The following is a 26,204-nucleotide window of genomic DNA, read 5'->3' as shown; positions in this document are numbered from 1 at the left end:
ATAAGTCAATTGTTAACAGAATAAAATGTGTAAAAGTGGACAAAAGTTCTATGGGAAACCAATTCATTGAAATAATTCTGTAACTCAAGGATCTAGAGACCCTATCCAGTTCTACTATGTGGGGTAAGCAATTTTATTCCTCTCCGAGTTTCACTCTCTTTTCCATGTGACATGGAAAGCAAAATAATAATGCTGTCTTCTGCAAGTTGTTACACAAATTAGAGGAGACTGTATAAGCAAATGTGCTAGTAATATAGTTAACACGTTTTCCTTATTGTCAATATCATGTTTATTTTGTTGTACCTTACCTTTCTCTATAAAAGTTTGAAGTGGCTTATGAAAATATACTAATAAAGCATAGAAATGTAAATAATATTTAGACATTCAAAACAAAGAATAATAAAAGTTAGAAAGATAAGGACAAGATTATTGAATTATTACTATTAATAGAAGCATAAAAAGAAATAAATAAGGGGTAATTTGAGTTCTTCAATTTTAAAAGGATTTTACTTGCTACAGCTCTATTTTATATACCCGTAGAGTTGTGCAATCTGTAACAAACAAAGATTGGTTATGGTTCAAGGGGCAGCTTCATTAAAAAAAAGAAAAGAGGGGCACCTGGGTGGCGCAGTCGGTTAAGCGTCCGACTTCAGCCAGGTCACGATCTCGCGGTCCGTGAGTTCAAGCCCCGCGTCAGGCTCTGGGCTGATGGCTCGGAGCCTGGAGCCTGCTTCCGATTCTGTGTCTCCCTCTCTCTCTGCCCCTCCCCCGTTCATGCTCTGTCTCTCTCTGTCCCAAAAATAAATAAACGTTGAAAAAAAAAAAAAGGGAAAAGAAATCCCTTATGTTGATGGAAGGCAGTTTGCTATCTAGGTCTTATTTTATTATTTCATTTTTCTAGTAGAGGGAAAAATCAAGATCATTCTAATTTCTAATAGCATGGGGTTTGGGATCATGAAAATAACAACAAAAAAACCCTACAGACATTGCAGTGGTGATTCCACATACTACTTTGTTAATACATGATGTCAGTTGCATGCCCATTTCCAGAAATGTAACAATTGCAAGGAATGTAAACGAGGATTTCAAAAAAAAACCCATAACAGATGTTTGCAAGATTTTCCCCCCTACTTAGAACATAATAAACATATGGAATGGCCTATCAGGCACAATTGCTGAAGCAAAACACAAGGATCATTCAAGAAACAATTAGATTCTGTTCTAAAGAAATGGAATACTTAAAAAGGATGAGTCCTGATGGGCCTATAGTCCTGATGAGCAAATAGCTCCAACTAAACCCTTTATGATTCTATCTCCATTTGAATGTAAATATCACCACAATCTACTCAGATCAAGATTTGGGAGCACTGTGGAGATTTTTCTCCCTTGCAAGAGAAGAAAGTGTGTTGATAATAGTCCATGTCTATGTTGTAAAACGCCCACATGTGGTAACTTTGTTTGCATTCTCTTTGTTATTAAAAGGGAGGAAGATAGTTCTCATCATCTTAATGTCTTCATTTTTAGATAAGGTTTAGTGGCGCTAAGAAGATTATTTTTTTTAAGAGTAAAATCGATTGCAGGCATATTTCAAGGCACATATTCTGAGCTGCATTAGGAAGTAAATTTGCGGAATAAATCAGGGAGTAAATAAAAATTATGAATTGACAAGACAGATTACAACATAACAGCATATGCCAAGACTAAGAGAAGAAACCTTTGGTATTCAGTGCCACACTGGTTTGTCCTCAAAGAGCTAATTCTGGTGTAACATGATTGAACATGGCTCTGAGAACATGCAATTTTATTTATTATTTTCTAAACTAACAGTCTATCTGAAAAAAAATGTGTATCTGTAGCTGGGGTTCAGGGGTGCAAGAACACCGGCATCCAGGGGTCCCAAACAATCCCACTAGTCTATCTCTTCCTTGAAGGGGGGAACAAGGTCCTTCCCTTGCATCACAAGAGGGCTGCAGATGCCCACAAATAAAGGTGATCTCACTCTGTCTTTTCTCTATGTGAGTAAAGCATTGTTCCTTGTGTAAGTCACATCTTTCTTGATGACCTTGAAACATGCAGTGGGTTGACATCATCAGACAATTGCTCTTGGTGGTAAACACGGTTGTGCTCTCTGCTATCCTCCATGAAGTGGGGCTCCTCCCCTGGAGATGGGAATGTGTGTTACTTGCTTGACAGTTCAAATCCTAACATTACACACACTTTTCCTTCTTTCTTTATCCCAATGTGCTCTTTGTAGCTACTTCTAACTTTACACCATCCTAAAGAATAGAAGTTATTCAATCTATTGTCCATACTGACCAGGCATGTAGACTTGGTTGTATTATTTTCGTACAGTGTATATTATGAAAATAAATAGCTTTGTGTTTCCCCAGAATTAAAATATTTGAGTGTATGTTTTAGATTATATATGGCACTACTATTCTAAGATTCGGATACTCTTTCCAGGAGCTGCTAATTGTTACTTCATTTTCCTGTTGAGGATTAATGTACCTGACTCCTAACATCAATATGTATGATTGATGTATTTTTGTAGACAACTATGATAGTGACATCTGAGAAAATAATTCAGTAATCAGGTAAAAGATATTAGCTGTTCAATATCAAAGTTATTTTAATAAAGATTGTTTTTACATATCATTCACATGCTAAGAAGTGAGCCTAAAATTGCATTAATTTGTAAAATATTCTGAATTCTTTGTTTTGTTGCCTAGTGAAGTTGGATTAAACATGAAAATAGAGACACTTAAAAAGCATGAATTGTACCTTCTAAGTAAACTAAAATTGACCAACTAACTACTTATGTGAACTATTTAGGAATAAGGGGAAGAAATTTTAGTTTTCCTTATTCAATAAAAATTATTAGTGAATGTGTTTGTCTCTGCACTAGAAATTAACCTCTTGAGGGAATGGACTTTGACCTAGTCAACTCTATGTCTCTGGCACATAGCATGTTACCAAAGAATGCTTGTGGATTGGAAATTAATTGTTAATGTAAATTTGTTTAACTTTATTGATGTATCTTGCTGAAGCATGCACCTTTATCTTATTAAGCTTTCTCAAATTAGATGCTAAGTCTAGAATGGAGAATTTTAAGGTTGTCCTTGAACATTTGTTTCTCATGATTTAAATCCACTTTGGCTTAATGAAATATGGTCTTATAAGACCTCCTTGTTTCAACCTGCCCAAACTCAGTTACTTGATGCCCTTTAACTACTAATTGTTCGCATTATTCACACTTATCTGTGTGAAGTTTTGGCATATGGTCAACAATTAAAACGCGCGCGCACACACACACACACACACACACACACACACAAAGCATGGAGTATATTTTTTCAAGATTCAATCTCTAAAGCCTCATAGGAGATATACCCATAGGATATTGAATTGGTATAATACTAAATATCCTGCCTGATCTCAAACATAATTTTCATTTTATAGATGCAAATTATATGCAATTTGATTAATTGATTATTTAAGTAGATTAAAAAAACGTATATTGTGCACCTAATAGTTACACATATTTGGGTCACCTGCTTGCAATTGGACAGTTAGGTTAAAAATATCTTTTTTTCTTGGGATACCTGGCTGAATCAGTGAGTGGAACATTCAACTCTTGATCTCAGCATTGTAAGTTTGAGTCCTATGCTGGGGTCTTTTTATCTCCCTTAATAAGCTTGGAGTTTATTTTTGTAATAGGCACAATATGTTTCTTAAGTCATTATATTACAAAACAAGTTTTTGTTCATGTAATTATTACTCTAGTGTTAAATTTACCAAGTACTTTTGATACTCATCATTCACAGAATTAAAGGAAAGACTATTCTACGGTGCATTTCTTAATATGCTGAAACAGGGTTTTGAGCTCCAAACATGAACTACTGCCATGAAAACAAACCAGATTAAACTAAGTTCATATGAATACATTGTGGTCCTCATGAACAAGTTGCCAGCATAGAGTCAATATAATGTTACTGACCAAGATGGCTTTAACTTTTTCTTGAACTTGACTACATTTCAGACAGGCTTGTTTCAGGCTCTTGGTCCCTGACCCCCTTTTTCTTAGAGCATTTACTGCAAAAAACTTAACATTGAAAATTCTTTCTCTACCTCTTCAAAATACGAATACTTTTAAAAGGTCTTGACTATTTTACGTCTCAGGAATGTCTCTCTCCATGTCCAGAGATCCATCCCTTAGAAATGTAACCACGAAAGAAGACATCCCTGCTTCCTAATTTTCGTGAGACAGTAGTAGTCTAACTTTAGCAGATACTTTGATCCAAGTTATGCAACTACGTCCTTTTGCAAAGATATGAGAAAGTTTACTTTTCCTTTGGGTAGAGAAAATTAGCACACACAGATAACCTAAGATTACCCAACCTCAACTTCAAAAGCTCCAGTCCTTTGTTTCATTACAGTTGATCTCAGACAGAGTTCTGACCTCTCTCTCCTATTGTAATACCCTTGAATAAAGTCTTCCTTACATATCTAATAATTTTTTGTTTTGATATTACAGAGTATAGCAAACACATCATTCAATAGAAGAATGTTTACTCTAGTATTTTAGCTTCACTAAACTATGGTTCCCTTTTGAAAGACTTGAAAGGTTTTTTTGTTTAATCAAGTGAAATTTCAGTTATAATTTTAAGCTAATATATGTATAAGCATAAAATTAACAGGAAGTCTTTATGCTTATATGTTTATTCAACTTTAAAGCCAAACCCATGTGTACATTAAGTATAAGCAAAATAAAAATACAAAACCAATCCAATTAAAGTTCACAACATTAATGAGCTCTGACAGATTTTTGTTTCCTATAACTTAACCGCCATTTACAATATGATTCTGTTAGTGCTAATCAAGGCAAGACAATGATTCTTCTCAATCTGGGCACCTGTGCTACCTATATGCCAACATTTGGCCAATGCACTTCTTATCAGTGCTTTCATGTAATGTGCTGTGAGATCATTTGGCTTTCAGTTGATCCAAAAATATGGCAAGCTGTGTGACAATGAGCACAATTAAAAATTTTATCCCTGAAATCATATGGTGGTTCCCAGAAATAGAAGAGTCAAACAAAGGATAAGAGATTCATTGATGTGGTAGGAATATCCTTACCTTTTCCATTGTGGACGCTTCATGGCTGGCCCTATTAGGAAACACTGCTTAGGAGCGCCTGGGTGGCTCAGTTTGTTAAGTGTCCAACTCTTGGTTTTGGTTCAGGCCATGATCTCACAGTTCCTGAGTTCGAGCCCCACATCGGACTGTGCGCTGATGGTTCACAGCCTGCTTGGGACCCTCTCTCTCTCCCTCTCTCTCTGCCCCTCCCATGCACTCTATCTCTCTCTCTCTCAAAATAAATAAATAAACTTAAAAAAAAAGAGGGGCGCTTGGGTGGCTCAGTCGGATAAGCGTCCGACTTCGGCTCAGGTCATGATCTTGCAGTTCGTGAGTTCAAGCCCCGCATTGGGCTCTGTGCTGACCGCTCAGAGCCTGGAGCCTGTTTCGGATTCTGTGTCTCTCTCTCTCTCTCTGACCCTCCCCCGTTCATGCTCTGTCTCTCTCTGTCTCAAAAATAAATAAATGTTAAAAAAAAAAAAAGAAAAGACCACATTACTCTCATTTCCGCTTCCATTCATCCTTGGAGAAAATTTAGTTATTTATTGGTCTGTTCATCTGTTGGTTTCTTTGGTTATTTATTTATTTAATACATATCTATTTACTTATTTACTGTAATCATCAAAAGAAATGTTTCATCCTTCCTTTAGGTTCCTAGCATGATTGCAGTTATGAATTTATGTTTGGGAAACCAACAGCACAAAGAGCTTCAGTTACCAACTCGCCATTCTTGCTTCCCCCACACAGACATATATTTTCTGTGTCAGTAAACACCCTGAAATGGGAAAAGAGAAAAGTTAACCTCTCAAAAGAAAAAAAATCATTTCATCTCTCAAATACAGTATGAAATCTTACAAATAAGTATCTCTGTGTACTTTAACTCAAGAAAAAGAAGCTAAGTATTTATTTATTTTTTTAAATTTTTTCTTAATGTTTATTTATTTTTGAGACAGAGAGAGACAGAGCATGAACGGGGGAGGGTCAGAGAGAGAGGGAGACACAGAATCTGAAACAGGCTCCAGGCTCTGAGCGGTCAGCACAGAGCCCGATGCGGGGCTCGAACTCATGGACCACGAGATCATGACCTGAGCCGAAGTCGGACGCTTAACCGACTGAGCCACCCAGGCACCCCAAAATCTAAGTATTTAAAAGCTCTGAAGTTTCTTGCATCTTTGTGTTTTTAGGTATCTAACATCTACCTAAACTATATGTGCTTCCTCAAGGCCTTTTTGTTATTTAATGAAAATATTTTCTTAAAGTTTAACAAGTACACAAGAAAGTGCAAAGATTGTTAGTGTGCATCTAAAATATTTTTTACATTTTGGCCCCTGGGTGGCTTAGTTGGTTGAGCATCCCACTTTGGCTCAGGTCACAATCTCGCTGCTTGGCGGGTTCAAGCCCTGCGTTGGGCTCTGTGCTGATAGGTGGGAGCCTGGAGCCTACTTCAGATTCTGTGTCTCCTTCTGCCTCTCCCTCCCCCTCTCCCCCTCATGCTCTCTCACTCTGTGTCTCAAAAATAAATATTTAAAAAAATTAAAAAAAAACTGTTTAAAATATGTTTTTACAAGGTGAGCATGTTAATGTACCTTGCATCCAGATCAAAACCCAAATACCAAGGCCCAGAAACCACTTCCACTACTACACTAACCAAAGATGCCTCCTACCAATTAACCCACCAAAGGTAAAGACAATCCACTTCTGACAGCATAAATCAGTTTTGCCTGTTTTTATACTTGATGTAAATGAATCATACAGCATGCGTGTGTGTGTGTGTATGTGTGTGTGTGTGTGTATGTGTATGAGTGTTTACTCTAACCTGTTCCTGTGAAATTCATTTATTTTCTTGACACTATCACGATTTGCATAATCTCATTGTTGTCTACAGTCGGATTATTTTGTTTGTTTATTGCCTTATCAAATTAGGACATCTAAGTCATGGTATTTTTCTTGTCAGTAATTTGTGTTATATTTCTTCTTTTAGTGATTTGATTAGTCTTACTAGGGATTTACCAGTTTTATTAATGTTTTGAAGTCACAAATTTTGGCTTATGTTGATACTCTTTATCATGCACATACTTTCTATTTCATTAATATATACTCCTATTTTAATTTATTACTTCTTTCTACCTTCTGAGAATTTTATATACTTTTCAAACAACCCAGCTTCTTGAAATAAAAGCCTTGCTCGTAAATCATGCTAAAAGCCTCAAAACTCATCAGGCATTTTCAGATGTTTCCTATATACAGATCTCTGTTTATGGGTGTTTTATTCATTATATTTCTTTCTAAGTACCTATTTAGATTTTCACAAGCTGAGATATGTCACATCTAATTTCTGTGGTGATTTCTTCTTTTACCCATGGGTTATTCAGTAGTATATGGTGTGCTTTTCAACTAGTTAGGGATTTCCCAGTCATCTTTTTTACGGATACAAGAAAAATAGTATGACTTATATCGGTGCTTTGAGATTTGTTGAGACTTGCTCTATAGCTTAATAAGTGGTCAATTTTTAAAAATGTTACAGATGCACTTAAAAATAAAATATATTCTATGTTTGTTGGGTGCAATGTTCTATATATGCCAGTTAGTTCATATGTGTTAATTGCATCATTTGTAGCATCTGTGTCCTTACTCTTTGTGCATGCGTAAGTTTGCTATTTCTCTTAGCTATTTTTAGAAGAGTGTTAAAATCCCACTATATTTGTGGAGTTATCTCTCACTTAGTTCTCGAAGTCTGATATATACACACACACACACAAACACACACACACACATACACACACACACACATATATATATATATATAAATCTAAGTTATTGGATACTTAGAGTAATATTACTTCCCTTAATCTCTAAGCTGGCTGATGACAAAAAAACCGTAACAGCTTTCTTTTGGTTAGTGTGTTCATGATAGAACTTCTTTCTTGAGTTTTATTTTTAACTTTTTTATGCCTCTTGTAAGCAATATGTAGATTTTGTTTTTGTTCTTGCTTAATTCACTTTGACAATGTCAGTCCTATAATTATTGTTTTTAGTCTATTTATATTTAATGTAATTCCTGATGCATTCAGGCTTATATTACTGTTATTCCTTTTTCTCTGAGCACCCATTTCATGCTTAATTTCTTCCTTTGTTTCTTTTGAATTTTTGTTAATGTTTATTTATTCTTGAGAGACAGAGAGACAGACAGAGACAGAAACAGAGAGCTAGTGGTGGAGGGCCAGAGGGAGACGGAGACACAGAATCCAAAGCAGGCTCCAGGCTCTGAGCTGCCCGCACACAGCCTGATGCAAGGCCCAAACCCATGAACTGTGAGATCATGACCTGAGTCTAAGTTGGATACTTAACAGACTGAGTCACCCAGGTGCCCCTCTTTTGTTCCTTTTGTATTAGAAATCTTATGGTCTAGGGTTTCTTTCTATTATTAGAAAGAAATAGAATTTCTTTTATTTCTATTACACATTTTACTAGATCTTAGTGTTTATTCTTATTAAAATATAAATTCTTCTTGAATAAGAATGTCACTTTTGTCATGTCACTAATAAAGAACAATAGAACATTTGCCTCTGTATTTACTCCCTTCCTTCAATTTGTGCTGTTTTAGGCACTTTTGCTCTACATATATTTGAGTATATGCAGAAGATTACTGTTTTATACTGAGAATTAATTTTCTTGAGATGCAATTCTGCTGGCAAGAAATTTTCTTTCACTTTCTCTTTAACTTTATTTTGCCTTTATTTTTGAAGGATATTTTTGTTGAGGATGTAATTTTAGGTTAGAGATTACTTTCTTCAGTACTTTAAACAGGATATTTTATTGTCTTCTGGCTTCCAGGATTACTCTTTATTGTCATTTTTTAATGCTATTGTCGCCCACTGGAACATAATTTGTGCCCCATTTCTGGATGATTTTAACTCTTTTTCTTTGTTTTTAAGCAGTTTAATTAAAATATTCCTAAATGGGGCTTACTTTGGGCTCAATGAAGATTCTTGGTCTTTAAGTTCATATTTGTTCTCTTATTTGCATTACAAACCATTCTAAAAAGTAGCGGCTTAAAATAATGACAATTTTATGAGCTCATATTTCTGTGGGTTGATTGATTACAGCAGGGATTTCTTTTGCGAGTCTTTGTTAAGGGTTTCTCATGTCGCTACATTCAGATGTGGCAGAGTCTGGAATTGTGGATGCTAGAATGCTCTAGTCCATCTGGTATACCCAAAATGGTTTCTCCACTCACGTATCAGGTAACACGTGGCTTCTCTATGAAATGATTCTTTGTCTACAGGAACTTGTCCTCCAGGAACTCTCTCGAGCAGAATAGCTGGGATTCATATTTGGTGGTCCAGGGCCCTACAGTCTCAAATGCAGAAGCTGACAGGCTATTTTAAGGCTCAGGCCTGATGATGACACAGTGTCCCTACTGTCACAATTCTGTTGCATTGAGCAAGGTACAGTTCTGGCCCATATTCGGTAAAGGAGGGCATTACACACTGCATGGATATAAGGGCATGTAGCTACTTTGGGGGCCAGTTTTGAAGATGATCTACCACAATGTGTTTCTTCAGTGTTTGGAATTTTTCTGTCGTGATCTCTTTAAATACCATTTCTAACCCTTTCTGTTGATAATTTCTGCCTGGAACAGCAGTTCCAGCTATGCTATACATTCCCTCTGTGTCCAACATTTCTTACATCCTTTTCTGTACTTTCTATCCCTTTTAATTTTTTTCTTCAGTGTGTATATCTTCTATTGACATGTGTCCCAGAACATCAGTCCTGTGTTCTGCTGTGTTAAATCTGTTGTTAAATCTGTTGGGTTCTTTTTTTTTAATGTTTATTTATTTTTAAGAGAGAGAGAGAGAGCAGGAGAGGAGCAGAGAAAGAGGGAGACACAGAATCCAAAGAAGGCTCCATGCTCTGAGCTGTCAGCACAGAGCCCAATGTGGGACTCAAACTCATGAACTGTGAGATTATGACCTGAGCCTAAGTGGAATGCTTAACTGACAGAGCCACCCAGATGCCCCTCAATCTATTGGGTTCTAAATTTTAATTTTTTAATGGTTTATTTATTTTTGAGAGAGAGAGAGAGAGAGAGCAAGGAGGGGCAGAGAGAGAGAGAGAGAGAGAGAGGGAGACACAGAATCCCAAGCAGGCTCCAGGCTTTGAGCTGTCAGCACAGAGCCCACTGTGGGACTAGAACTCATGAACTGTGAGATCATCACCTGAGCCTAAGTGGACTGCTTAACCGACTGAGCCACCCAGGCACCCCCTAGGGTTCTTAATTTTAAAACTTTTATTTTTTTTTTCAGTTCTGGATTTTCGTTACAATTCTTTTATGTATTTCAAGTCTCTGAAGTAATTCTGTATTTCTTTACCTTCTCCACCTTTCCCTTTATTTTCTGTGAACATCGTGATCACAGGTTATTGTTTTTATAAGTGTACTGTTCTGCTAACTAAATATCTGTACTAATTCTGAGTCTGTTTCAGTCATTGTTTCTGCTCCCTTGGGTTTGGATTTTTAGGACTGCCAGCTTGCAGTTTGGGTAACGTTTATTTCCACCTTGGGCTTATCCTCCCCTCAGCCACTCTCCTCCAAGCCTTCAGATGAGCACCTGGTGTTGTCTTTGTGACCCACTCCTGACATTAAATGAAGTTAGGCACTGTCTCCTCGGCGAGGCTGGAGTTGCCCTTCTTTGCTTTGCTGAGGTTGTGTTCAGTGTTTTTAGCCTCCTCAACCTACAGGAAACCTTGGAGGGGAAACCAACCGTGTATTTAGGAGCCATCACCTTCCAATTTCTCTCTCCAGTTCCCTGAGACCTCCCAAAGCTCTGCTCATGGCTCTGTCCCAGAAGCAGCGGCCCCTTTGGGGGCAGCACCTCTTCCGGGGCAGAAGACCTCTTCCGGGGCAGCAGCCTCCCCCATAAAGGCAGCATCAGCAAATTCCCTCAGGGAAGACACTGCTGCAAAAGTCAGCTCTGCTTTCCGAGGCTCCTCTCTCTCTGGAATACTGCCCTCCCTAATTATCCTGCTTCCTGCGAATCTCTGAGGCCTGAGGCATGATTGTTAGATTTCATCTCAATTTTCTTGTTGTTTTTGAATTGGTCTGCCCTTTTTAACTCTTCTTTACCACAAGTTTATGTGTCACACGCTCTTTACTGTCCTTTCCTCAAGGGTCTTTGTAATTTCTTCTACACTTCGGCACACTTCTTACACAGAGTAAGAGGGTTTGGTAGGGCAAGTCTCCCCTTAGACTGCATGCTTTTTGAATAGAGAAACACCATATTATTCATCTCTGTGCTCTTGGGATGTAGCACCTGGCATCTGAGAATGCATAAGAATATTTATTTTTTGAAGATATTGCCAGCCCAAGTGCCTCCGTCGGTTGAGCATCTGATTCTTGATTTTGGCCCAGGTCATGATCCCAGGGTCATAGGATGGAGCCTTGAGTTGGGCTCCACGCTGTGTGAAACCTGCTTCAGATTCTCTGTCTCTCCCTCCTGCCCTCTCTCTGTCTCTTTCCTTCTTTCCCTTTCCCCCACTCTTGCTCTCTCTCTCTCTAAAATAAAAATTTAAAAATTAAAAATATATTGCTAGGTCAAAATGGATTCTTGTTAACATAGTTTTGGTTATAAGTTAAATATTTTAGGAGGCCAAAATTCCCATAAATATATATGGCATCCCTATGTTAAGCATGTTGGGATATCCCAGAGCAATCAGATAAAGAACAGAATTGTCAACACATGATAACTTTTAATCAATTTTGAACTTATTCTTTTTAAGTGTTTATTTATTTATTTTGAGAAAGAGAGAGTTAGCGTGCAAGCAGGGGAGGGGCAGAGAGAGAGGAAGGAGGAGAATCCTACGCAGACTCTGCAGTGTCAGCACAGAACCCATGTGGGGCTCGATCTCACTAACCATGTGAGATTATGACCTGAGCTGAAGTCAAGATTTGGTCACTCAACCCACTGTGCCACTCAGACACCCCAATTCAAAAGCTACTTTTAATTATAACTTTCCCAAAACGGAAGAAGCAACCTTTTTTTCCCCCCTGATGGTTCTACAATAACTCAGGTGCTGTCCCTTGACCTCTCTTCACTGATAACCTTACCAAAAACATGGTACCCTGAATGGTGGGGTGAGAGGGAATCCTGAAGAAGCAAAGTTCACTATGAATTAAAAATTTATTTATTTCTTTGGTTCTTTTTATATGTGGCTTAATGATTTACCATGAGATAAACAATATCATGTTTCTTTTAATAAAATGGTGTTGAAGACATGTGTCATCAGTTTTTACTGTTTTTCCATACCACAACCTAGAACCTTTACAAGGGAAAAGAAACATAATAATTATAGAAATGCAAGTAAAACCACATAAAAATGACAAGGTTGAAAAATTGGACACATTCTGAATCTTGACACTTGTAAGTTATAGTTTTCAAATAATTTTTAAAGGTAACTGAATGAATATGATAAAAAGGATCATACATATTATTGAGTATAGTGTCAGAATGAACTTTTCTTGGGCTTTTAGAAAAAAGCAATACCGTGGGGGCACCTGGCTGGCTTAGGTGGTTTAGTGTCCATTCTTGATATGGACTCAGATCATGATTTGGCTGTCGTGGGTTCAAGACCCATGCTCAGCACAGAGCCTGCTTGGGATTCTCTCTCTCCCTCTCTCTGTCCTTCCCCCACTCACATGCTCATGCTCTCTCTCTCTCTCAAAATAAGTAAACATTAAAAAAAAGGAGAAATGCCATGCATTTTCAGGTCTTCCAAGAAATGTATATATTTACATTTTCAAACAACAACATAGATAATATTAGATAAATATCAAAGAGTTCTATTTTTGGGATTATGGTACATTTTTTCACCTGGTTGAAGTAAAACATGAATTTTGCTGCTCATGAAAGATAGGGTTTGATTAGCTATGGTCATAGTTTTGAGGCCTCTCTATGTGGATAATTTGTAGTTATGAGTATAATATTGCACCCACGATAATGCATATTGTGGTCTTGTGGATTATCATTTTCATTATAAGAAACCCTTTAAAATATTGATTTAATTTTTATTATGGTGGGTTTTTATCTAGGCTCTTTGTTGGCTATCTTATTTTGCATAGCACCACTGGCTAATATTAGATACATATTTCATAAAGGATCACATACTTTTAGTGTTAAAATACTGTAAAATATCCCATAGCTTTTTGTCTTTATTTACTTCCTTCTTGAATAATTTCACATTGATTAATATGTAAACCCTTATATAGAATTTACAGATTTTGATTCATCTGTTTATAAATGTGACAATACATTCAAAGAAAATAGTGTGACAGATAATGTATTTTAGTGAAAATAACAAAAGAAAACAAAACAAAGGTTGTTAGTGACAAATATGACAGCTGTAACTTTCAAAAGAAAATGAAAGTAGGGGATTTGTCCTTGAAAATGGTATTACGACCTTTTATTTTATAACCATTTACTTCATGTTTAATGAGAATATGGCATATTTTCTCTCAGGTTAGGAGAAAATAATAGCTTTAGACATTATCTTTGACCCTCAAACTATAGAGGGGATATGAATAATGATGAAACAAGGGGTAGAGAGCATTTTAAAATAGACTACTATGTCTCAAATAGGGGCATTCAACTATTAGTGCTAAGAATAACTTCTATAACTTTGAAATAGTTAGCATAGGTCATTTTCAAAAATGGGCCATTTCATACTCTTGGAATTTTTTTTTTAATTTTAATATAAAGTCTCTGGGCTAAAAGGGACATCATAACATGTTAATTGAGGCACAGTTCTTGCAAAAAAAACCTGAGGCTTCGAGCTAGTAAGTGATTTTCCCCCCAGTTATTTGCATAGAGAGAACCGTGTGACATTCTCATCTGTCCCACTGTGTCACCTCCTTTCCAATTCATGAGTTCTCTGCACATCTCTTTTTGGAAGAAGCTGTTTGGGTAGAATATTTAACTGGAGATCCCCTCATTTGTCTATACAGTGGTGCAAAAAGAACTTCTTTCAATGAAAAGACCACAGTCCTCAAGTCATTTTGACCAAAGTCACTCAATCAGTATGAAATCATGTACTCTACAGGTTGAGTGAGACCTGCCCCAACAAATGACAGCCATGGACGTATCATCCAAAACAAATGTTTAACCTTGAAAGAACCCTTAGCTTTTGGTGAACAAACCAATCTCTCAAGAGACTCTTGGGTTAAACTAAAGATAGTATTTGCGGTTCCTGGATATTTATTACTTCTGGGACTCAGCTTTTTAAAAACTTTTTAATTAAGGAAGCTAATGCTAGTTAATTAATATTTTAAAGTAGTAATTAACATAAATTATTAGCAACTATTTTGAGGCAAAACATCTTTTTAAGACATAATTCAATTGTGAATACACATGAAATTTTCCTTTTTTTAAGAAATAAAGTGTAAAAAGACCACTTTAAATAGATAAATTACAAACAAGGCCTCACTTTTAATGGTTATGAATACATCTAAAATATGTAGATTTAATGAATTGTTCATTAAAGTTACATCTAAGTTATATCTTAGATGTTTCATTAGCAACATTACTTCATCTGTATACCAAATTTATAAAATTAGACTAAACATTTCTACATATGTACATACATTCATACACATATATTTTTATTGTATAGAAAAGGTCACCTGCATTACAATAATTCCATCGGCAACACTGTCAGATAGATCAGTTATTATTTCTATTCGGCGCATAAGGACATAAAACATGTCATGTGAATTACTCTTTTAAAGATTTCACAAGTGAATTTCAAACCAGAGGTGTTCTTGCTGTATTCTCTTTTAATCCTTAGCTCCTTCCACGGTTGAAAATTCTAGCAATAATGAGTATTCTGCTGAGTTTCAGTAAGGATTCCAACTTGAAATGTAATTGCATTATGTTATACATGCTCTTTCCATTTCTAATAACACATCAAAATAGATGAAGTGCCATAATTCTACCCAAAAGTATGTGTGAAACAATGAGAATCAAAATCTGTTTATTGACATGTGGCTTAGAAAATTAAATAAAATAAACAACAAATTTCTTTCTATTGCCACCCTCTAGACTTAATATTCTAATTTTCTATTATATCCTTATTCAAATTACCTTTATTCTTTTAAGTTGTCTACACTTGTAGAATAAGGAAAGGTGGATGTGAATGAAAAGTACACAACTCGAGCAATAACAAGCATTTGTCTGAGAACAAAACACCTAGAGGGTCTTAGATGTCAATGTTGTGGAAGTGGCATTATTACTTATTACGCAGCTAAAGGAATGCGCACATAAGAGGCAAATGGATACTTTAAAGGTGTTAACATGAGATCGATTTGCATCTTGAGGATCAGGATTTTCGGGGTATAACTGTGTTTGGTCACTGGCGTCCCTGCTGTGATTTCCCCTGTTGGTCGGTTTGGCCCTTGGAGCAGCAGAATCAGCATAACCTGGAATCTTGTTAGCACAGAATCCAGGTTCCCAGCCCAGACCAACTGAATCAGAACATGCACATTAACCAGTTCGCCAGGTGATTTGTGCACACATTCAAGGGTAAGAAGCCCTGAGCCTGACCCCATCAACCTTCTCTGCTGACTTACTATCCATTTGCAGTTCCTCCAGGGCAGGGACGCCTGAGCATGTTTACTGGCTGAGAACTTAGTGGCCATTTATTTAACACCCCCCCCACCCCCCCGCCCCGTTGCACCTGTGAGGAGCCAGGCTCAAACCACATGCTGACCCATCTCAGACTGGAGACAATGAACTCGATCTAGGAAATAGATTAGTGTATGTAAACAAGTGATATTGGGCTTCCAGTCATTGTATCCCTTCCTATAAGGAGCCCTTCCTATAAATAGTCAAAAGGCTGTTGCTGACATAGCTAGAAACAGATATGGAAAATCACCGTGAGGAGGCAGGCACCACTAATGGTGTCTGTGACACACACACACACACACACACACACACACACCACACACACACACACACATACACCAAGTTTTATAACAAAAGATTGATTTTGGTAATAGACAATACAGTAGAAATAAGAACACTGCCAAAAATCATCATTCTCACAAATAAGTTCCAATGGCAGCTAAAGATCTCCTAAACCTCACCTTTAACCTTTTATTAATGAGAACTCAATAAGAGTTTCATTTACTTGTATTACGCTTTCTTCTATAGCTCTAATTCAAAATTTTTATTATGCATTGATGAAAACTCTGCTTTTGAAATTGGACTTCTGTGTATATATGGGCTGGGTTTCTCATATATTGTCATAGTATTCATTGATCTGCTTACTAATAGTGTATAATATAGATACTAAAGACATATGGAGAAAGAGCAAGGCACAAATTATTTTTAAACTATTTTCTTACTCTGTTCATGTTACCCAAGGTATGGAGACTGAGAGTATGCTTAACTTTGAACATGACAATATCTTTATTCAAAATGAATGCATATCAGTAGAAAGAATTTCTGAGAAATTAAAAGATTGGTTTATCTCACTGATAATAATGGCTGATAACTGAAATATTAATCTACCATGCTTGTAAAAAAAAGAGGGCCCTCTAAAATACTAACTCAAAAAGGCAGATAACTAATCTATGGAACCTTGGATGATAGTGACTATTTTCACAATGCAAATTCATACAATTTTATCTCAACTATGCACATTTATCTCAACTATGTACAAGAGACAACCTTATAATAGTAATAAAACTAACTATAACAATGACACATGTATTATGATACATGAAACTCACATGTAGGTTTAGCTATGGAGAAGAAATGGCTCCCATGATACGTGTGAGGCTCACAGAACTACTCAGTGTGTCCTTCTAAAAGAGGAAGTCCTGTGAAACAAATCTGCCCCATTCTCCTCTTGAATGACCTTAAAACTTGAGATTGGAAGAGAGCCACTAAATGGCCCTTCCTTTGGTCAAAGAGAAGGAACAGAAATACATAAGCATGTTTCTAGTCCTCTAAATTATGTTTATTAAATGTTTAGCTCTGATTGGTTGGTACATATGTATGTATTCATACACATGCAAACATAAAAATAATAAAGGCACATTTTTATTCTTTTTTTGCCATGTTTACTATATTTGATTTCAGTCCAATAAATTTCCAAATTCTATCCCAAACCCAACAACCATTCTTTTTGTTTTGATCTCATAGGGCTATGTAGTAGTATTTCTTCTAAAATGATCTTGATACATAACTTTTATAAATTGATAATTATCTTTGATAAATAAAAATATATAATCTACTTGCAGTTTTTAAAAGCCTCATCTAAAATATCTAATTAAATTTAAGAAAGGAAATTATTTTAGAAAATAGAATACATTGCCTTGTAAATTTTAATATCCAGTTCCATCCAAGACTGGCTAATTGACCCATAATTGGTCAATTACAACTGCAATTATATGCAGTTACCATCTCGTGTACACAAAGATCATAGGTGACAATATGTACACATTAAAGAAGTAGTCATTCTTAAAAATAAGATCTTTCTCAGGTTAGGTTCTCCAAGGGCATGTGGATGCATGAAATTCCAACTGGCGAGCACAAGATATCTTACACGCTTTGAGGAAATTTTAATCCCTGGAAAAATACTTTATATATTACAATATAGACAGAAGGAACCATTGCTATCAAAGTCTGATGTATCTAAACATCTTGTTGTATGAAAACCGGTTTGAAGAGTGCCTCTCACCTTTAATACAGTGCTGGTTGCTTGTAGGATTGATGTCCTACCTAGTTGAACTCTTAACTGCTTTGCTATAATGGGATGTTAACAGAGACAGCTGACATAGTAAAAAGTGCTGTTACCACCGCTGGCCAGGGTGTGACCCAGAGCAGTTACAGAGCAAACCCAAAATGAATAGCTTACAGAAGAAGGAAGAAGGAAATATGATATTTAAGCTTCTCGTACCTTATAGATAATGGCCTTTAGGACAACAGAGAGACTTTCTAAAATTAGCATTTCCTTTTTGACATAACATAAATCAAGCCAAAGTAGTATATGTTACCATGTTGTTTGCGGAAATATAAAGCACCTGAAAACCACACTGATTAGCAGACAAATACCTTCTGTTTCCACAGATGCTAAGTACTTATTGATTTAGTTTTACCTGCTAGTGGTCATTAAGGCCGGAAAAAAAATGACCACAACACCATAAATCATTATCATGCGGAAACATTGATTAAGTACCTGTGTGTACCTGAAGGCATTTGGTGGAAGCAGACAAAGAAAATCATGTAAAAATATGACCAGTGGGAGAATGTGGTGATGAAAGAGAGAATGCGATACAGCCGTGGGTTTAAGCGGAAATTATGGCGTGACAGGCTCCGTGTGGGATCAAGTCTAATGGAAGAAGTTAGCACCACCAATCCCTCAGTATGTGCTGTTGTCTGGCATGGGATTTACCCAAGCCGACTGTTAAATCTGGTGTTAAATCAAAATGAGATCTGTCTTCAAGATTATGAGCATCTCCATAGAAAATATTAGAAGTGTATTTATACTGTGTCTTTGGTCATTCTTGTTTTTAGTTGTCTCTATTTTAAAGTATTGCTTTAATGTTTATTTTATTTTTGAGAGAGAGAGAGAGAGAGAGAGAGAACCAGAAGGGGAAGGGCAGAAAGAGAGGGAGACACAGAATCTGAAGCAGGCACCAGGCTCTGAGCTGTCAGCACAGAGCCCGACACACGACTCGAACTCACGAACCGTGAAGTCATGACCTGAAGTGAGGTCGGACTCTTAACCCACTGAGCCATCCACGTGTCCCAGTTGTCTTTATTTTAATAAATTGTCTCGAAATTTTACAAATATGAACACGATGCAAGTTTTTGTGTTGTTTGGTATTGTTTTGGCTCTTAATCCTTGAGAAGGCAAGGACCCGTCTAGAATGTTCTGGCTTCCTCCTAATTACAGGTGAGGAGAGGGTTCTGTGAGAACAACAATAATTGCTCACTTAGAAGGAACTAAGATATTCTTCTCGGTTTTTAAGGAAGTTAACATAACTTTCCAAACCACGAGAAGCTGCAAAATGCCTTACCTGTGCTATCCCTTACATGATTTTTCCCTTAACAACCTGAGACTAAAGAACTACATGATTTCAAAGCGACCTCGGCTCTGCCCTCATCTTCAAAAGAGCCAGAGAGTGCTCACAAGGGCAAGTGCTTTTTCTTTCCTCTCTGCACCCTCATTGGCAAGTGCAAGGCCACACACCTTTGAGCTGATTGAAGCATAACAAAGCTAACTACTTGCTCCAAGAATGAGACTCTGGCTTTGGGCTATAGCTCAGAACAGAAGTGATCTTTGCTGAACAGAAAGAAAGTTAAACAGATGCAATCCTCAGTGACAATCAAGAGAGACAACACTGATGCAGGAGGAAAAAAAAAATCTAAGGGCGAGCCGACATTCAAACCACTGCACAGACACTGCACCCATAAACTAAATGAAGCATTAACAGGTCATACAATTTCAATTTGAGTGTGGGAATGAGTGAAACTTTTTGTACGGAAGATTCAAGGAAAAATAGAGACCAAAGAGAACATGGAAATCAAACTTTTTTGAAGCCTTTCTTTCACCCTCTTCAGAAATGGTTAGGGATTTGACCTTCAATGATAAACAGTTGTGTGTGCCGTGGGAAGAATATACTAAGGATAAATGTTTTATGTTTCAAAAATGAAAGTCCTGAGTCACGATTAAAGCAAACTAGTGAGTACTCGGAATCACAATTTTCAGGTCTCTAAAACATATCACTGCTTCAAAAATTATTGGCATTACTTCCTTAGCATATACATCAATTTGTTCAAACATTTATTGATGCCCATTATATGCCAGGTACTGTATTAAGCACTTGGTGCATAAAGGTGATAAGGACCTGCCTCTATAGTAAAGAAGCTTCCAGAGTTCCAAAACAATTATGTGCAAGTGGCCACAGTGTTTTATTTTGTTTATTGTTTGCTAAACATCAACTCTTTTGAGCCTGGAAGACCTCTCCTTGAGACCCCTGCAGTGCTGAGGGATATCAGTATTGAGCTGGGGAAGAGAGCACAATATTGCACTTGGGAAGGAAACCGTGAATAAGAAGAATCCTCTTCTTGTAGATGATTTCGTGAAACCAAAAGACCTTGTTTGGAGAATCCAGACCAAGAAATGAAGTGGTCATCTTCTCTAGGTAGATTTTAAGAAAACAGATAAAGATAAAGGTAAAGAACTTGATTTCTAAGAGAAATTTAATGAGCCTAATTTAAGTATGTGACTAAACTTCTACAAATTGGGAGATGAAAAGTACCCAGAGGTCTAGAATAGACTAAGAATATCTACAAGAGGAAAGTTTTTGCTATAAAAAAATAGGCTTGCATCAAATAAAGTTAATTGGAGTACTGTTTCGAAGAACCCAGAAATTCAAACTTTGATTATCTTTGTCTTTTCCTATACATACTAGTTTCCATAGAGATCCCTTTTGTAAGTATCTGTTCTCAACATGGAGTAGGATGTGTTCATTCCAGTGTTCTCCCTGGGTGAGTGTGATAGCAACGCCAGTTTTAACTTCCAGCCAACACCCATTTTACCTTTAAAATGGAAAATTCTAGCATTCACCAGAACCTCGGAGACAGAAGGAGAGACATTCTGAATTCGTTCGGAATATTTTACATATTTTCTTTCATGGCAAGGAATGCTGCTCCAGGTCTCATGTATGCTTTCATCACCTCAATTCCCAGACAACCCACCTCAATTTGATTATCCAGCAACCACGCTACTGAAAGACCTCTTACTGGCCACTTACGGCATTGAAACTGATCACTGGGCATTTTTCAGTGTTATTTTATTTGAACTCTCAGTATCATTTGACCCTGTTCACCACTCCTCTCTTTTTGAAGTTCTTCTTCCTTTACTTGGATCACACTATATTCTTGTTTCCCCTAATTCTATCAGAACTTTCTTTTTAAACATGCTGTCCCCAAGTATTCGTTGTGGCCTCTTCTCTCAATTACGTGTACTCAGTTGGGCAATTTTTGTAGCCTGACCAATTCATGTTTGTCCCTCAAGGGCCATGAAGCACATTTTAGAAGACTTCCCTTTCTTGATGTTCCAGCTTGACACTGAACAATTCATGATTAGCATTCCCTTCTAGGATTCCATATCATCATGTACAAATTTCTTAGAAAACCACAGTGAATTATAATTTTCCACCAGTTTATTTTTCATTATCTTGTTTTCCACCAGATTTCAAGATTCTCAAGACAGGGGTCTCTGTCTCATTCATCATTATATTCCACCTTATTCTCAGTTTTTGCAGAACTGCTGGACGAATTAGGTAATGTTTGTTAAATGGATGAAACAATTAAAAATGAATAAACTAACTTCAATTATTGCCCAAACAAACAGTGTGTAATTTCCTCAAATATTATGGGAATCTGAGAACTGTTAGCATTTTCTGCAAGTTTTTGAGGAGAAAACAAACACAGTGACATATTTTATTAATATACTCTGCTCTGAAGCACACGATTAAACATATATATTTTCCTATGAGTGGGATCATATGCAAATGTATAGAAAATGTTTTCAACTATACTGCTAATTGAGTTTTATCTGCAGATTCATGCTTCATGTTGACAAGGGATAACTCCTATGCAAAGAGTTTACAGTTTCTGCACAAAACAATATGGATAGAGAAATAAGAAATGTATTGAATAGATCTTCACTACATCTACTATACTAAAGCAAGAGTCCAATTTTTTTGAAAGCTTTTGAAGAAAAAAAGGAAGGCTAAAACCAAACCAACTAAAACATAGGGCACCTGTTTCTCAAATTAAAATGGGAGCAGGCTATAAACAAATGAGAGGTTTAGTTGGTACTATTTTTCATTAAACTACTGCATATTCCTTCATCTTTAAGTCACATGAAAAATCAACAGATTTGTTCTTATTTGTGCCAGTAGAGAGGAACATTGGCCCAGGTAATAGAAAGCCATAGCCAATTAAGTCAGCCATGTAAGGTGAGTGGACCTCTAGGGTCCTGAGCCATGCGCAGGGTGCAACTAGGTAGCAAGATATCTAGAAGGTGTGTGACCTTATGTCTAAAAATAACAGATAGGTAGGTAGATAGATAGATAGATAGATAGATAGATAGATATAGATAGATAGACAGATAGATTATTAAAAGGTTTAGAGTCTAAGGACAAAAAAATGCCTGTAATTGAAATGGAAAAAATGGGGTATTACTCCTCGGTGAAGTTCACAAATACTTGTAGCTCATGAAAGTGGTTTTTATAACTACATTGCAACTTAACACAGGTGACAATTGCTTTAATGCAAGGGGGTCAAAGATATGAGTGGATAAAGGGAGGTAAATATATTATTTGTTTTACAACCGATGGCAAAGGAAACATGATTCTGATTTCAGTTTCTTGGCAATGCATTTATTTAAACCAGTGGAAAAGATTCTCACAAGTTTTTTTTCATAAGGAAAATGTTGCTTGGGACTATACCCCAAATTCAAATATAATAGATCGGTAAGTAAAGAGTCCGGGGTTGCAAATAGATACATACAGATAGAAAGGGACATGTAAAAAGAAAGTGGACACAAACAGAGGCCAAAAAGCAAAAATAAATAGCCCAGTGGATTTCAATGTTTGGGAGCAAGAACAGTTCTGGAGGTAGCCTAGATGTAGGTGTAAGGGGAAAAGTTAGTATGGAGTGGGCAACGCATAGCACATCATAGGAGGATAGGGCTGAAAGCATCAGCTCAGGAAATACTTGTGATAACTTGTTGTGGCATCCTTGTATTCTAGAGTATTGGCGGAACTGTCCCAAAGAGAAAGCAAGCAAGCCGGGGGAAATCATAAATGAATCTTCCTTTTCATTGTTGTCTCTCTAACACTCTCTCTTTCTCTCTCTCTCTCTCTCATGTACACAATGCTCAAAAAATGTTTGTGGAATGAATGAATGAATGAATGAGTTAATGAAGTCATCTAACAGATAGACATAAGGTGAAAGTATCTGCTTGCCATTCAATTCCAAAAAAGAACAGGGACTACCAAGATTTTAAAAGAAGAAGAGTGAAGAACTTGAAAGTGTCATAGAGAAAAATATAAAGGTATTGGGAACAATTTTTTTCCTCTCTGAAAAGAAATGTATAGTGTAGGCCCATAGTTTGCTAATGCTGATTATTAAAGGATTAAGGAAAAGGAAAGGAATTAAACAACACATATTTCTGCCCTTCTATATTTTGCAGCCTACTTAGGACACAAGTACAGAAACTTGAAAATAGTTATGTAACAACCATGTTCAGGGGTCATTAGGCTCTTTTTTCAAAGTGGGGATATATTTTCTTTCACGTACAGTCTGTGATGATTATTGCCCTCCCCGTCCATATAAGGATTGAGCCCTTAAAAGTGATTTCATGACTATGTGTGAACGTGTCATTGGGCTATTTCCCTGGGTTCTATTCCTCTGCTGCCCACACTCCAAATCAGAACCCCCTTCCTCTGGTGCCTGTGGTCCTGAGAGCTGTCATTCCACCCCACACACTTTACTTCTAACGAAACTATTGCTGTCGCGAACATGTTGACCTCTCCTCTGCCACCCTGTACAAAACTTATGAGTGTACTTCTCTACATTCCACACTGTACACAGTTAAAAATTATAGACTTAAGGAAAGTAAACTGCAGAAAAGCATTACAACTGCTTTTAGATATGAGTGCTTTTGGAGCCTGGAGAAATTAATTTTGAGTAGGCATTATGAGATACTAAAAGTCTTATTTATTTATTTATTTATTTATTTATTTATTTATTTATTATGTAGGCTTCACGTCCAGTGCAGAGCCCAACATAGGACTTGAACTCACAACCCTAAGATCAAGACCTGGGTGGAGATCAAGAGTCAGACACTTAACTGACTGAGCCACCCAGGCACTCCTAGGCTTTAACAAAATTGTCCAATCCATGTATATTCACACAAAAACTTGTCTATGAATGTTCATAGTAGAATTATTCAGTAACTAAAAAGTTGAAATAACCCATAGGTTCATCTACTGGTGAATGGGAAAACTAAATATGGTATATCCCTACGATGAAAAAGTGTACATCCATGTGAAGGGATGAGGTACTGATGTATGCCACAACATGGGTGGCCTTTGAATATGTTATGCTAAATACAGAAGCTGACCTCAAAGGCTGCATTTTGTGTAATTCCTTCCATTTGAAATCAGCAGAATATGCAAATCCACAGATACAAAAAGCAGATTAGCAGTTGCCTAGAGATGTGGGGAGAGAGGTATTGGAAAGTGTGGAGATTCTCTGTGGGGAGATGGAAATGTTCTGGAATTAGATAGTGGTGAAGATTGCACAACATTGTGAACATGCTAGAAACCTGTGAATTATATACTTTAAAATGTTTAACATGGTGAATCTTAGATTATGTGATTTTCTAAAATAATAGTGGAAAAAATAAGATCTAACCTGGTATCCAATATCCAAAATGCTGTACGGTAAGCTTTTAAAAATAACTTTTAACATGAGAAAACCTGATGTCAGATAAATTAAATAATCTGCTCGTGAAAAATACAAGGAAACAGAGAGCTGAGTCTAAGCTATTTTACTTCCTTCATACCACAATGCTTCATGAGATGAATCTTTTTTTTAAATTTAATTTTAATTTATTTTTTTTTCTTTTGCTTAAGTACAAATTAGTTAATATAGAGTGTAACAGTGGTTTCAGGAGTAGAATTTAGTGACTCATCACTTGCATACGACACTCAGGGCTCATCCCAGCAAGTGCCCTCCTTAATGCCCATCACCCATCTAGCCCATCCTCCACCAACCTCCCCTCCAGCAACCCTCAGTTTGTTCTCTGTATTTAAAAGTCTCTTATGGTTTGCATCCTTCTTTATTTTGATCTTATTTTTCCTTCCCTTCCCCTATGTTCATCTGTTTTGTTTCTCAAATTCCACACATGAGTGAAATCATATGATATCTGTCTTTATCTGGCTGACTTATTTCCCTTAGCATAATACATTCTAGTTCCATCCACGTCGTAGCAAATCACAAGATGAATCTTAAGCAGCTTCCTAGTGAGTGGGTCAGTCAATAATATATAACAAAGTAACTTTAAATATGTCCTTACTCTATTTTCCATCAATATTTTCATAATCCATATTTATTTGAAATTGCCAAAGAGTTCCTCCAGTTGGCTTCCATTGGGTTTTCTATTATCGTGTTTCAAGATCATCCAGGACAGGTCTCCTACGAATCCCTTTTGAAATTTCCAAAGTGCATCCTCAGGGCACTTTACAGTACATATTTTTTGTATGAAATAACGTTGCTTTTTGATTGACATGTATTATTTTATTTTAAGGGCTTAATGATTCTTAAGTAACTTCCTTTCACAGGGTTTATATAATTCATATTTCAAAAAATATTTTGGTTTTGTTTACAGTAATCAAACATGTTATGAGATTTCAAATATTGCATTTTAATTTTCAGAAATTTTTATACATATGTAAATAGAAGTAACTTGTGTTATTTAAACTTAGGCCTACGTTTCTTTTTTTAATGTAGTAAATACATTTGCAACCAAACACACAGGTGTTTTTTGCTGAGAGCCTCTCACTTCCAGACTCAGAAGATTCACTTGACCTTGGAAGTGTGTTCTTTCTTCTGTTTAGCTCTTTGTAGAATAGGATAACATTGAGTTCCCAGGAAGCGATGGTAATGTCAAAAATTACAGCCTCGTAAAAGCTTTAATTCTCACCATAAAAATAATATATAAAGTAGAGAACTATGAGGGTGCCTCGCATATTGCAATGTCAGGTTTAGGAGCACCACTATAAAATTTATAATACCTATCTATTTGATAGTGGGTAAGAGCTTGAGCAAGTGTTGCTTAAATATAGCTAGGTTATAAACAAGTGAATGCTTTGGGGAGAGAGAATTTGGGGCATGTTTTGTGGTACAAATGAATGTTAAAGACCTGATGTTTAAAGACCCTATTTCTTTAAGATGACTCTGTAAAAAAATAACATTTATCATTAAACC

Source organism: Lynx rufus, unplaced genomic scaffold (assembly GCF_022079265.1).
Source record: "Lynx rufus isolate CCGP_SWC_20201006 ecotype Redwood Valley unplaced genomic scaffold, mLynRuf1.p SCAF_20, whole genome shotgun sequence".
Taxonomy (NCBI): domain Eukaryota; kingdom Metazoa; phylum Chordata; class Mammalia; order Carnivora; family Felidae; genus Lynx; species Lynx rufus.
Note: the sequence above shows the minus strand (reverse complement) of the source record.